This window comes from Schistocerca nitens, chromosome 1 (assembly GCF_023898315.1).
Source record: "Schistocerca nitens isolate TAMUIC-IGC-003100 chromosome 1, iqSchNite1.1, whole genome shotgun sequence".
NCBI classification, from domain to species: Eukaryota; Metazoa; Arthropoda; class Insecta; order Orthoptera; family Acrididae; genus Schistocerca; species Schistocerca nitens.
Window position 1 is genome coordinate 1,229,101,912 of NC_064614.1, and position 14,330 is coordinate 1,229,116,241.

Consider the following 14,330-nt stretch of genomic DNA (forward strand, 5'->3'; position numbering starts at 1 on the left):
GAGAAATAGTCAGTTCTCCAGCAGAGGAATGGAACTAGATGCATAACGTAGATTTCTACCACGACATAATCTACAATACACCTATCAGAGTGGAGCGTTGCTGTTTGGTACTGTCTCCAGCCATAATCAAATCTGCCATTAAAAAAGCTATAGCCTCCTATGGCATATACACTCCAGCCTGATTTTGAAATTCAATATGTGTATGAAGAATAGCTAGTTCTGCAGCAAAGTAATGGAATCGTATGAATAACATAGATTTCCACATAGTTTATTGGCAAATAATTAAAACAGGTCATCCTTTATGTTTTCTTATTATCTCAGTAGACAACAGTGGTGTTACATTTATGTTTTATACTCGAAATCTGTAATAGGAAATTGCCAATAGAGATGTAACAGTTTTTTGTTGTTTACAATAACATTACCAGTTACCTGATAGTCTTACTCCTGCGAACAGAGGGCGGGATTGATGTTAGGTGGTAACACATATCCTTTTTGTTAAAAAGAACAGCAAAGTCTTGCGTCATTTCGACACCCATAAGGTGATTATCATCTACACCAGTGCTTAACAACTGGCCTGTTTTGAGCGCGAGTACTCGCGTCTGCTCAGGCACGTGCTCGCGAGCAGGTGCAAGGTCGCGGAATAGGGAGGGATGGGAGGGAGGCGAAATGCGCGCGCACGTTTGAATAGGGCCACAGTGTGCCTATTGAATTCGCGCCGACTGTGTAACGTTTTAAGTACTAGGATCAGCTCTTAACAGTCACTTCGCTGGTTAAGAATCATGTGAAGTCGCCGTTGTGTAACCCCAACCATGCTTTCGCAGTTCAACCCCCATTGGGAGGAATTGTATCTGTTTACTGAAAAAGACTGTGTTGCAAAATGTTTAGTATGTCACAAAACGCTGAATTCTTTTACGAAATTTAATTTTCAGCGACATTATATGTCGTACCACACGAAAGACTACAGACGTGGAAAATGTGATTGACCAGATCGTGCACAGGAAGTTATTAAACTTAAAAGGAAGCTATCTGAAGAAGATCTGGACGACGAAGAAAAATCAACTGAGGCAGCTCTCGGAGTGGGTTACAAAATTGCTTTGCTTTTAGCAAAATCCATGCGTCCCTTAACTGATGGCGATTTAATAAAAGAATGTTTGGTAGTTGCAGCGGAATATTTGTGTCCATCTCAAGTTGAACAGTTTAGTATTGTGCCATTATCTAACATGACCATTATTCGTTGCATACAGGACATGGCAGACGACGTCCAGAGCCAGCTTGCAAATATCTGTAAAGATTTTATGGCGCATTCTCTAGCTCTGGACGAAAGTGTTGATATCACTGGAACAGCGCAGCTTGCCATATTTATTAGAGGTGTTAATAGAGATCTTCAGGTGAGGGAGGAGCTCCTCGATGTAGTAGCCATGAAGAACACTACAACCGGAGGTGATATTTTAAGTAGTGTTGAAGAAAGTGTTGAAAATATAGGATTATCGTGGAATTCTTTAGTTTCAGTGTCTACAGATTGTAGAGGCATACACTAAGCTAATAAAATTATGTGGCACGTGTACATTCTCCTCTATTTGTTTCATTTGTCGCAGTAATAATTCGTGAGTGATATCCCTGCAGGTGGACGCGGATTTACATTGACTGGCGGCAGCTGTTGTGTGCCCCACCTGACTTTCCCCACTCTCCCCTCTGGTCCGGTAGTGGGGGTAGCGTGCTCGCGCTGCTCCATGCTCGCGCCTTGCTGCTCACAGCTTGCTCTACGAGCACGTATGTTGTGAAGCCCTGATCTACACGAAGCTAATGCAAGGCCCTTGATCCATTATGACATGCACTTTTATTTCGCCAGCCCCACTTTATATGACATAGCCACATGCTTTTTTTAAAATATTTATTTCCTCAAAGTGGTTTTCAGCGTTTCGTTGCTAAATTTTTTTCTGATGTGCCTCTTGACGATGGAGTATTGTCCAGATATAGGAGACCATGCAATTAAAGTCAAGTGCAATTGTTTCGCACTTCTCTACGAAACACAAATTCACAGTGAAATTACCGTTTATCCTGTAATTAGAGGATAATATGTGACAGCAAGAAGAAAGTAAGCAATGTATAATTAAAGGTTTAGCAGACAGGATTATTTGATAATTGCTCTGGAGAACTGTTATTCTACATCCCCCTAAAGTCTAGCCATTAAAGTACTTTTGTCTTCGAGATATAAAGAGTTTCTGGCCCTGTATTTCTTAAATCACAAGCTGTCGTTCTCCCAACAATGCAACCGCTCTGTACGTTGCAAAGGGTACTTGATACCTCAGAACTCCACACAGCACAGTGCCAACCATGACATCCAAGTAACTACAAGAAAGTAATCTATCTGAAAATCGTGGAACGCTGTATGACATTATATTAGAAAATGAAAAGGTCATAAACAAGGAATACGAATAAGGGGGGAACTGCATAAAGAGGATCAAATTGTGAAGCTGACATGGATCCTTTGCTACGATGGAGTACTGGCTATTCTTCGTGTTTTAACGATGCTATCAATACATACATATTAAGTGAACATCTAATGTCTGTTTATAATTCTGCTTGTAAAAAATTTTGTTTATAACAGGACACAAAAAAGACGCTTTCTGTCACACTAAAGATTCAATGAGGGTTATTTGTTTCAGGTTGATTCTAGATACAGTTTTCAAATGTACACCAAAATATCTGATGGCTATATTACAAGGAAAATACAAATATTCTGTCTCTCATCCCTAAGATAGTGGTAGCTGTTTGGATACTTTTGAGCAGATAGTGTGTGCCATCAGAGACTAAGAAGTTTTATTGTATAGTATGGGTGATGTATAAATGTTTGCTGTACAGCTCCTGCTACGGAAAATATTTAAAGGTGATTCATCTATAATAATCGCTCCATATTGGAAGAATTCTGAAGAAGTGGAGAGACATCTAATAAAAAGGTATTTGAGCAGTTAACACAGCTTGCCGTCTTTTCCTGAGATCTGCAAGTAGCATCCTACTGTCCTTATTGCGGTCGCTCTCGGTAGTATGCCTCCCACGCCTCAAGATTATTGGCTAGGTGGTCTTCTGTCATGTGTGTGTGTGTGTGTGTATGTGTGTGCGTGTGTTGCGAGATGCCGGGGATAGCAGTGTATTTAACACTAAATTCTTCTCGAATCTTCATATGGAAATGATGATCTAAGCCCCCCCCCCCCTTTTCTAACTCCTACTTTTTCTGTTGCACATGGATTAAGAAGAAACGCGAACTGACTGTAATCGACCCTGCAAGTGGAATAGAAAAGAGTTTGGCACCTGCAAAAATTTAATTTGATAGACATTAATTAAATAAAGGAAAGTTGCAGTAACGTAGTGAGAAATGAAAGGGTTGCTCTACCGATTAACAGAATGAAAGTTCTGTCCAAAATAACAATTTGATTTATTATGACTAAACTCAAAATCATAAACAAAACACATGAAACATTTACAATACATCAAAATGGATCAAATTGGATACTCAAATAAATGCTCTGAAAGTGAAGTTGTCCATAAACTAAATTGTGACATTTATGACGAAGTGGAAAGTGGAGCCAATCCCTTGCAACTCAAATCTTAAGACAAACACACAACCAACCCAACATTAATTGCTGCTACAGTAGTGGGAAGTCAGACAATGAACACCCAAGACAGAACAAAGTTAGAAAAAGACGAACAGGCGCGCTCTGCTGAGCTCTTATTATCACAGTGCAAGCCAGCCGGTGTGGCCATGTGGTTCTAGGTGCGTCAGTCTGGAACCGTGTGACTGCTACGGTCGCAGGTTCGAATCCTGCCTCGGGCATGGATGTGTGTGATGGCCTTAGGTTAGTTAGGATTAAGTAGTTCTAAGTTCTAGGGGACTGATGACCTCTGAAGTTAAGTCCCATAGTGCTCAGAGCCATTTGAACCATTTTTTTATCACAGTGCAAATTCCCTAATCTGCCGGTGCTGTGGACATACATTACCAAGCTGTCTTCTTAACTGCAAGGACACGATCTGGCGTACCGGAAGCGATGGCTGGTTGCTTCGACGTCCCGTCGTGGTGATGATAATGTCGTGAGTATAGCCCGAAACCAATTGTCCCGGTCTGGTTGTCCCAGACTAAAGAGTTCCTATCAATAGAAATGCGCCTCTGAGGGAGACGAAGAAGGCTCGCCACACAATCGCTGACGGTACAGTGATTGATTTTAACAAGCGAAGTCACCCAGTAACTCCGATACAGTCAACTTTAGCCAAAACTGCCCAAGACAGACAACATAGGCCGCTTGTAAGCAGAACGCTCAATTGCCAACTGTACTCGGAAAGTTACGTTGAAGTCGAAACTTCAGCAACTTCGTTAAACAGTTACAATCAAATAAAAGTATATTAGACAGCCAACTGAAGGCAGGCTGTCCAGAGCAGCGAGAGCTCAGTCTTGTAACCTACTCTGACCGAAAGGCGAGAGCCGACTACCACAAGAGCAGCCGTACAAACCGAACACAGAACATTCCCGCCCCCACGAGAGTGGTCGTGGTTAAACATTCCAATCAGCAACTCGAAAACTGGTGGAAAATTCCACTCTATTGCCGAAGCACTACCATTCCAGCAATGGAGATTCTTGGCGCCAATTTCTGTGCGGATTTTGCTACATATTGGAGCTATGATCTGAGCAAGCCAATCACAGTTACAATTTTGCAGAAAACGCGGGAATTTGGGCTCCAAGGCTGCATGGGAACACAAGTCATTCCCACGCGTCGCTGGTAGCCCGCCAGAAAGTGTTTTCGCTAAGTTTCTGCGAAGTAACGGAATCTTTAGCCCAGCCGCTCCTTCAGGCCCCTGCGGGCGTGTCTCCGCCGCTATTGTGACAATGTCGGCGTCTGGAAAGCATTCACTCGAATCCCTCACACCTGTCGGCTTACCCTTTTCAAGATCCGCAGAGCCCGCCTGTCACTGGACCACCCGTGTGACGAGAGAAGCTGCGTGGGAAGTCCGTGTGTGAAGGAATAGTAACTTTTCACCATATGCAAATAGAGAGGAAAATCGAATTACGCATAGTAAGAGAGAAATATGAGAGGGGGATTCTGCCACCTCTCATAGTCCCTACGCCATTTTAGGTTGTAATTGGTGAGCGGTTGGCTCACTTAGGAGCAAGGTAGTGAGTCAATCACCCAAGGACAATCTTGCAAACTGACTCCACATGCCGCACTCTATAAAAAAATCACTGGAACTGAAAAATGCAGCTCATAGTGGGAGGATTATTTATGATGTAGCCAACTTCACCTTCTTAATATGGAACTCTAACACTCACATCACACATCTATACCCAGGGAGGCCCTTCCAAATACCGATTTACACAGACATTCACGCTCTAAATATGGCCCGGGCACGTGAGCCAAATATGGTGCAGTTTATTCTTTACAATCAGAGTTGGAGTGCTCTGCAATTAAATGCCCAAGATGTTACAACAGTTTCAATCATTAAACTAACCTGAACTCAATCACACATGATAATATTTAAGTTAACAATCTCATTGTGAGATTTCAGAATCTAATTACAACCTCCAATTCATTCTGTCTCCCTGCAGCAAGAATAACCTTTACAAAATGTTCCCTGAACTGATGGTCCATTCAAATGACAGTGGTGGTATCTGCTTCAGTTTATGGGGACTTCAGGCGCACTGTTTGCATACGCACAACAAAAAATTCAGAATACAAAAAAAAGAAACATTTTGCAGGGTACAATACAGTAATTTGTAATTTGTGCGCCCTACTCTATCACTTACATAAGAATTACAGTGCAAATTCACAAACACATACAAGGTATAAGATACATTACAAAAACAACATTAGAGAAAGAAATTTAAGAAAAAAAACAACGTTCATGGGGTGTCAAGTTGTGCTTGCATATTGCATAATGTTCACGACTGTGCTGAGGATGAGGCACTAAATCACATTGTTAGAAATATTCGAAGCACTTCACAAATTCGTTAATTTCTCTGAGGGGGTTGGTATGTTGAGTCATATGCACTGATGCACTTGGTTCCATGTCTTGAGCATCGGAGGGGAGCTTTTGGGATGGGGCCACAGTACTGACATCACATAGGGCTAAACGTCGGATGTTGTTGCTATGTTGTTGCAACAGCAATAGGGTGTGCTGGAGCATCTGCAGTATGCTGTTGAGATTGCAGCAAGACCCACGCATATGATAACGGCAGTACGGTAGAAAGACATGTCGATTAAATGTCTCTGAGGTCTACTAGTTGGGATGCATCGCTAGTCCAGGTCTCTTCTCTCCCTGGACAGTACTTTACGTTTCCCAATATTGCAGTTCGACGAGGGATGATGGCACGTGGAGTGACTCCACAAGTGTGCGAGGTGATCCCGACAGAATCGAACTAGGAGCGACGATTGCTACAACTGCTCTCTAAGTGAGAGGAGAAGTTAGAAATGAGACAATTCATTTGTTAGAGTTTGTGGCACGATACTGCTTTGTGTATGCAGATCGGCCAATGCTAGTGAGTTGTAAAAACTCAAATAGGTGATTATATAGCGTCCCTTTCTATCCTGAGGCACATGAGGCGCAGGTTCTGACACCTTATGTGATCTTCGTGTACTCACGACAATGTGGTCTGCCACAGGGAATCCCTCCAAACTGCTGCCGCGTCCGGAGAGCCACTGTTGCGTGCTGGTCACGTGTCAGTGTCAACGGCCAGCCACACTTTCGCTTGAGGCCCGGCGAGGGCTGTCTGCCGCCTAATCCCTCAGGTATACGGCCCGGTGACTGTCAGCTTGTAGGACTGGACACTGCCGCACCCTTCTCTCCAGGTGGCGTGCTGACGCTCCCCTTATTGCAGATAGCCGATGACCCCTGTTTTTTGCTCCGGCCGGCCTCTGCATTGCCACGATTCCCGTAATCTGCACAGTTCTGACAAAAATCTTATGCCTAACTTTTTCCCATGACCTTCTATGTTATAATAAATTTACATAACGACACATTGATGGTCTGTCATTTCAGACACTCTTATTTTAATTTTATAATTATCAATCTATGGCTATCATTATAACAAAATCTTGGTATATCTAATCTAGACATGGAAATAATCTATCTTGATATTTGTGTAGAGACCGATCTCACTACTGTACATGGTGTGTGATGCTAAATTGGATGAACAACTAAATGTGCGGGCCCGCACTAATATTACTATTAATTATATAGATCGACAGTAGACATGCTCAAGAATTAACTACCATTTGCCAACGATCTACATTCTATGTCTTTTGAATAAATTGTGTTATTATGCAGGTCGAAGTTTTACTGTGCTATGAAGAATATGCAACTATTCTACTTTCGCTCGCCCGTCGTCCTTCCATCTCGGGTCCGTGGTTTGGTGACATGAAAAATAGCATCCCAACAGGCACGCGCCCAACACTTGTGGTAGAAAACCCCCACAATATTAAGGATCTAGTTATTGTTAAATCCTAAAGTTTAACTTATCCTAGTATATGGTACTCTCTCTCTCTCTTTTTTTTTTTTTTTAATACAATTCTCTTACATAATTCCTGTTACGCTGAGATGTCTCGCTGCTCGCCGCTATTGACGACAGTGATGTGCGCGCCGTACGACATGGCCTCCGAGTTCTCACTACACCTCACTGAAACTCCAGAGACTGGGTTAGCCATGGCTATACAAGACAATAAATTTATAGTTGCAACTTCTTTTTCTATGTGATGCGGTTTTCGCGATCAAAGCACACCTTTCCAGAGGCAATGTAATATGACCAAGCCAGGACTGGTTCCTGTCGAGAATACCGTCGCCCACCACACACCAGCTACACAGTATGTCACAAATTTCCAAGTATAATTCCTTGGTTATTCATCTGTGACAGTCACAAGCAGCACGCTAAATCCCCAACCAGCACATTGGCATGGTAGGCTTTATGCCCGCATTTCTACCGTCTAGAGCACCATTGGAGTGAAACGCTCACAGGTTCACACCGAGTTGCAAGACAACGATGCTGGCGCATCACTGTAAAAACTATACTGCCCATATTCATCCTTGAAATCACGCAATATACCACAATCTTGCAGTGCACTGACGTGTGCCTGCAAGCATTGGTATGAACGTCTCACGAACTGGTTGTGGCCGCTGTGGAGCGTATCACGACTTATCAGAACGCTTCTAAGAGCACGTTCTTGTATGCGCCCGTTTGTGCGACATCTCCTCACGCATCATTATCCCTCAACGTGGACACCAGACAGGAAAGGACAAAAACATTGCTCATCGAAAGGTAGCGTCTCCTACTCCATCGACATTGGAAGTCGCGAACATAAACAAAAAAAGGATAGCAGCAGTAAAATCTTATGCGACACAACGCAGCGTGTTAATACTTTAGCAATCTTAATCTATTAATGCAACGATTATTGTTCCCCGAAGAAAGGTTCATATATTTGCCTATTCTACGATGTACACTTACACTACTACTATAGCAAGGTTCATGTATTTGCCCATTCTACTATGTACACCACTTACACTACTACTATTCCACGAACTCCTTTATGTGAGAGATGTGGTGGAGTCCTATGGACTTCTTTCCTTTCAGCGTCTACAATTCATAAGCATTGTGGTGAGCTGCTCTCCTTATACGGTACGGCCGGTTGTAAACAGAATAGAATTTTTGGCATTTCATTTTTTGTTTGTTAGAGAGTCGGAAAGACTTCACGAGCACCCTTTGTCCAATCTGGAAGTGTCGTAGACGAGCTCCCCTGTCGGCACGTCTCTTCCTGACCTCTGCTGCAGCCCGTATCCTCTTGAGAGCCAAATCCACTATGCCTCGGTGCTGCGTTCGCGCCCTTGGTGGGAAGTTTACGACCTCGGTTATCAAGTCCTTAGGAATACGGTTTTTCAGTACTGTAATGGGTGCCAATTTTGTTATCCCATGGGGTGCCTCATTGATCACCTCCTAGAAGTCTTTAAGGAAAACGTCCCATGTCGTGTGCTTTTTGTTACAGTACAACCGGCACAAGTTTCCGGGTTCCTTAATAACCCGTTCTGCAACATTCGAGCTCGGATGGTGTGAAAATATAAAAATGGGATCAATTTTACATCGACGCAACGTCTCCTTCCATGTTTTTGACTTAAACTGAGGCCTGTTATCAGAAATAATTCTACTCACATGACCAACCTGAGATAGGAAATCCCGGATTAGGGCTCGTGATACAGTTCGTCCTGTCGCCCTCTTCAGTGCCGTAAAGGTAACGTATTTGGACGTTAGTTCAACAAACACTAATACGTAAATATATCCTCTTCTTGTTCTTGGCAAAGTCCCCATCAAATCTGTTGCCGCTAATTGTCTTAATTTGGTCGGTAAGATTGGGTATAATGGTGCCTGCATGCTCACAGTGGTGTGCTTAGCCTTTTGGCAGTCTTTACACACCGACAGTACCCTCCGAATTCGACGCTCCATGTTTCGAAAGTAACACGTGGTCCTTAGCTTGAGATTGCACTTGCGTGGTCCGAAGTGTCCATAGCTGAGGTGACTATGCCATATAACCTTGTTTGTTAGGTGTTCAGGGATGCATACCCCCCATTCAGTGTCATTGACATAATTTCGGTGGAAAATTATGCCTTTCCGCAAGAGGTAGAACTGCCTGACGGTGGCGTGTCTTCTGTCTATCCATTTCTGTTTCAAATCCTTGTCTTCTCCTTCTTGATGTCCTGCATACTACAGGTAATAAAATTTTCAAAGGCTACTTTCTGCATATAGAAAAGGCAGTAGTGATTTTCCTCCAGATCTTCTTCCATGTTGTACTCAAATCCGATCGGTGACCGTGTTAAGGCGTCTGCAATAATGTTCTGACTGCCGGGGATATATTCTATTGAAAAATTGTACTGCTGCAGATTTGATGCCCACCTAATGAGCCGCTTGTGATTAAGCTTTGCAGTCATCAGGAACTCGTGCCTTGTGGTCTGTGTAGACCCTCGTCTTGCGACCAAACAGAAGGTATCTGAATTTTTCAAACGCCCATACAATAGCCAGTGCCTATAACACGGATACTGAGTAATTCGTCTCAATCTTGGCTAGTACTCTGCTAACAAACGCAATTGTCTTCCACACCCTGTTTCCTTCATGTTTATAGTCTTGGAACACCATGACACCCAGACCTGAGTATGAACTGTCCGTTACTATGCAAAGCTCTTCTGCTAAAGTAGGGTGTCGGAGGATGGGTGCTTGTAATAATGCGAATGTTAATGCTTTCCATTCGGATTCGGTGGCCTCATCCCATTCCCAAGGAATCTTCTTTCCTGTAAGTTGATGCAACCTAGGACTGATCTGAGTTTTGACATGTATAAAGCGGCTGTAAAAATTTATGATCCCCAAGAACCCCCTTAACTGCTTCTTTGTCGTAGGAATGGGAAACTTTTCAATCGCTTCGATCTTTTCGGGATTTGGCGCAATGCCCTCACCCATGATGATATGTCCTAGAAACTTGACAGAGGACGTCCCAAATTTCGATTTTTCGATATTAATAGTCACTCCGTATTGCTTGAATGTCGCAAGGAGTTCACCGAGGACCGCACTGTGTTCTCCCCAAGATTTCTCCGCGATCAGCAAATCGTCCACATAGCTGGTGACATGACGTTTCAAATTATCGCTAAGTATGCCGTCCAGCCCCCGAATGAATGCGGCAGACAAAATGTTCAAGCCAAATGGTAGACGACGAAACCGGTAAGATCTTCCACATGCTAAAAAGGCTGTGTACTGTCTGCAATTTGGGTGGAGCTCGATCTGCCAGAAACTCGATCATAGATCAACTGATGAGAATATTGATATTCCATGGAAGTTTTGTAAGAGTTCCTCTAATCGTTCCGGTCTGTTTGTTTCGGGTTCTATTATGGTATTAATTTGTCGCGAGTCCAAGACTACACTTAACGGGTTATTATAGGCTGAAGCCGTAGGTTCTATTATTCCTTCACTCAGCATTCGCGTAATTTCAGCTGCTACTTTCTGTCGATATGCCACAAGGGTTGGGTAGGGTGGCACACGAAACTGGTTGTGCGGACGTACACGGAATTCACATTGGAAGATCTTTATTGATCCAGTCTTGGGAATGAAAAGCTCCGCATGTCCTACTAGTAATTTATGAAGTTCTTTGCGGTGGTCGCACCTTATATTCTTTATTGCTTCCACTTTTTCTCCTTTATTCCTCCCATTATTCCGTGTCCTCTCCCCTACCCGCAACGTCGACCTGTTCTTCCTTTCTGTCTTTCAGACACGCATAGTTTATCCGTACACAGTTAGACGGTAGTTGAGCTGGGATAAACAGGTCGTCGAACTTAATGTGGACGGGATTCCCTTTCCTCAAAACCACTTCACCTCGTCCTAGATCAACTATCGCTTCACGCTCATTTAGGAAGTCCGTTCCTATTATCATGTCGATCGCCAGATTTGGCACGATCCAGAAGTTAGACTCTATTTTGTGTCCTTGGCAGGAGAATTCCAGTCTTGTTTGTTGGGTGACCTCCGTACATTTACCCGTTAATGCCCCTTTTATTTTAGTTTTCTTAACCGATAGGACAGGCCAGTCCACCTCCTGAGAGCACACTCTTGTATGCTGCCTCAGATACTGCTGTTATGTAGCTTCCACTATCTACTATCGCATTCATCCTCTTTTCAGCTACTGCTACTGTGATAAGCTGCCGATCCTGTCGAGGAGTTGTTTTATGTTCTTCGAGCAGGATTTCTGATAAATCTTCGTAATTTATCATCCGTAGTTGGCCAGGTCCGAGATTACGTGCGAAATTCCGGCGGCCTGTGTTCGCACTAGTCTGGCGTCAATCCCTTGTTAAGCTCCCCCTCCTCTGACGTGCATTAGGATTAGTTTCAATCTCCTGGCTCCACTGTTGTCCTTGGTTTCGCTCTCTCCAATTACGGTCGCTTTGCCGTTCGTTATTCCTCCTATCCCAGATTCCTTGTCTAGATTGACCCTGTTCCCTGACGTTCTGGTTTCCGTGTCTCTGGTTTCCATAACCTTGAATAGCGTAACCTTGACTCCCGTAACCCTGGTTTCCTAACTGACCAGTGCGATTATGCGATCTGTTGTCTTCCCTTCCTGGCTCGTGGTATTTGTTACTTTGCCCCTTCTGCCTGTCCTTTGCGTCTTGTTTATCAAAGACTACTTCGGTTCGCGCAATAGACTCTTGAATGCTTCTATGTCAGATCCACACTTGTCTGTTGTTACCTAACTGGCAGTTTGGAAAAGCTAAATTTAATGATTTCTCCGTTGCTATATGGACTATCTAAAAATTGATTCTTCTTGAGTAAATCACCAAGAAATTTGCTTGCGCTCCTATGCCCGGACACTTCTAGTTCAGGACAAAATATTATTTCCTCTTTAATCCTGTCTTACGCTTCCTTTGACCAGTAGGTCCCCAGGAATGCACCAACAAATTCCTGATAAGTCCGACACGTCGCTGCCACACCCCGCATCCTTTCCGCGGCTTGGCCTTCGATGTGTCCACACATGAATTCTAATTTTGCCTGGGTTGGCCATGATGCCGGTAATAAATTTATAAAATGCATCACCCAGCTCTTTGGATGCATCGACCCTACATTTTCTTGGAACTTCTGGAATTTTAGTATCGACGGGAAGTGATTGTGATCAAAATCCTGTCTGGTCCTCGCACTGGTGTTGTCACTCGTTTCCGATACTTGCACGTCTGCTGAGTGTCCTGTTCTATCTTGCTGATAACTGTGATGTGCTACCTCTGAATCACAGTGGAAGTGGCACTCAGAATTCACTCTCCTAAGTGGGCTACAATTATTGGAGTTATTACTCGCTGTTTCTACGTGTGCATTGTTAGTTCCGCACTCGGTCATTGGGCTAGAGCACGGCGGGCTTTTCCTCGGAGACACAATTCTGTGTACTCCATCATTGGTATCCGAACGCGCAGTGCTCGTGTGCCCGTTTTGCTCTAGTTTTGCTATCCGACTCTCTACTTCTTCCATTCGTTTCGTGGTGTTCGCAACCGCGATATTACCTTGGGTTTTTAAGAACGCTAGGGATTTTGAGTGGGATTGTGTTGTACGTCGCAAGCGCCCTGCGAGTTTAGAAGTTGCTTCGCGACTTTCATTGCCCCTATTGCTGCCGTTTTGGCCAGGCCTGCTACTTTTTGTGCAGGCATTGACATTTGTTTTACTTCTCCACATTTTTTCTTTATTGTTAGTAATTCCTCTCGAATTTCTCCTATATGCGAGTGTCCTTCTTACGCTGTTAGTCAGCTTCTTCCTTCTCCTTCTTTCGCTGTTCATCATCTTCTTCCTTCACCTTCGTACGCTGTTTCTCAGCTTCTTCCTTCTCCTTCTTACGCTGTTCGTCAGCTTCTTCTTTCATTGATCATAGGAAGCTCAGTATTGGGTTTATGTCATCTTTTTGATCCTCTTCAAACATGGGTGGACACCTGGGCGCGAGAGCTCTGACGTGACCGAGCTGGCCCCTCTCTGCTCTCGTTCGTTTGATGATAAACTTCTGCTACCGTCTCGCCCTGTGTGCCTGTCTCTGTTTCATCCTCTACCTCACTCATCAATGACCCTGTCGTCCTGTCCTGCTAAAAATGTGCCCATCTCATCTCCGAACCTATCCCCGTCAGTAAATTGCCCCTTATCCATTATGCCTACCTCTTTTGTTTTAGCTTCGCTGGATAATAGTCGTGCCTTACTTCTCGTGATCATTATGAAAAAATAATTTATCTACAATGCACAATAAAAATAATCTACTCCATATACTTTTCCACAACATAAAATTTCAACAACGCCATTCCAACGCTGTAATTACACGCACGAGTTGTTGTGGTGCAGAAACTGCACACAAACCCGACAAAATGTGATGTGGTGCGGACACCACATCAAAGAAACACATCAAACAATGAACAAACAAACAAATATATACGCTGAAAACAAAAACAGTAATCATGCGCCGCTACTTAAAACTAATCACGGACTAAAAGAAAAAGAACTTGGGTATTAATCATTAAAAAAAAGTAGAGAAAAAAATTTGAGTGTTCCTACTAAGAATACTGTTTGCTTATCAGTGATTCACAGGAAAGATCCGTGGCTAAAGGTCGCCATTTTATGTGACGTGCCGGGGCTAGCAGTGTATTTGACACTAAATTCTTCTCGAATCTGCATATGGAAATGATGCTCTACGCCTCCCCTTTTCTAACTCCTACTTTTGCTGTTGCACATGGATTAAGAAGAAACGCGAACTGACTGTAATCGACCCTGCAAGTAGAGTAGAAAATATTTTGGCACCTGCAATAATTTA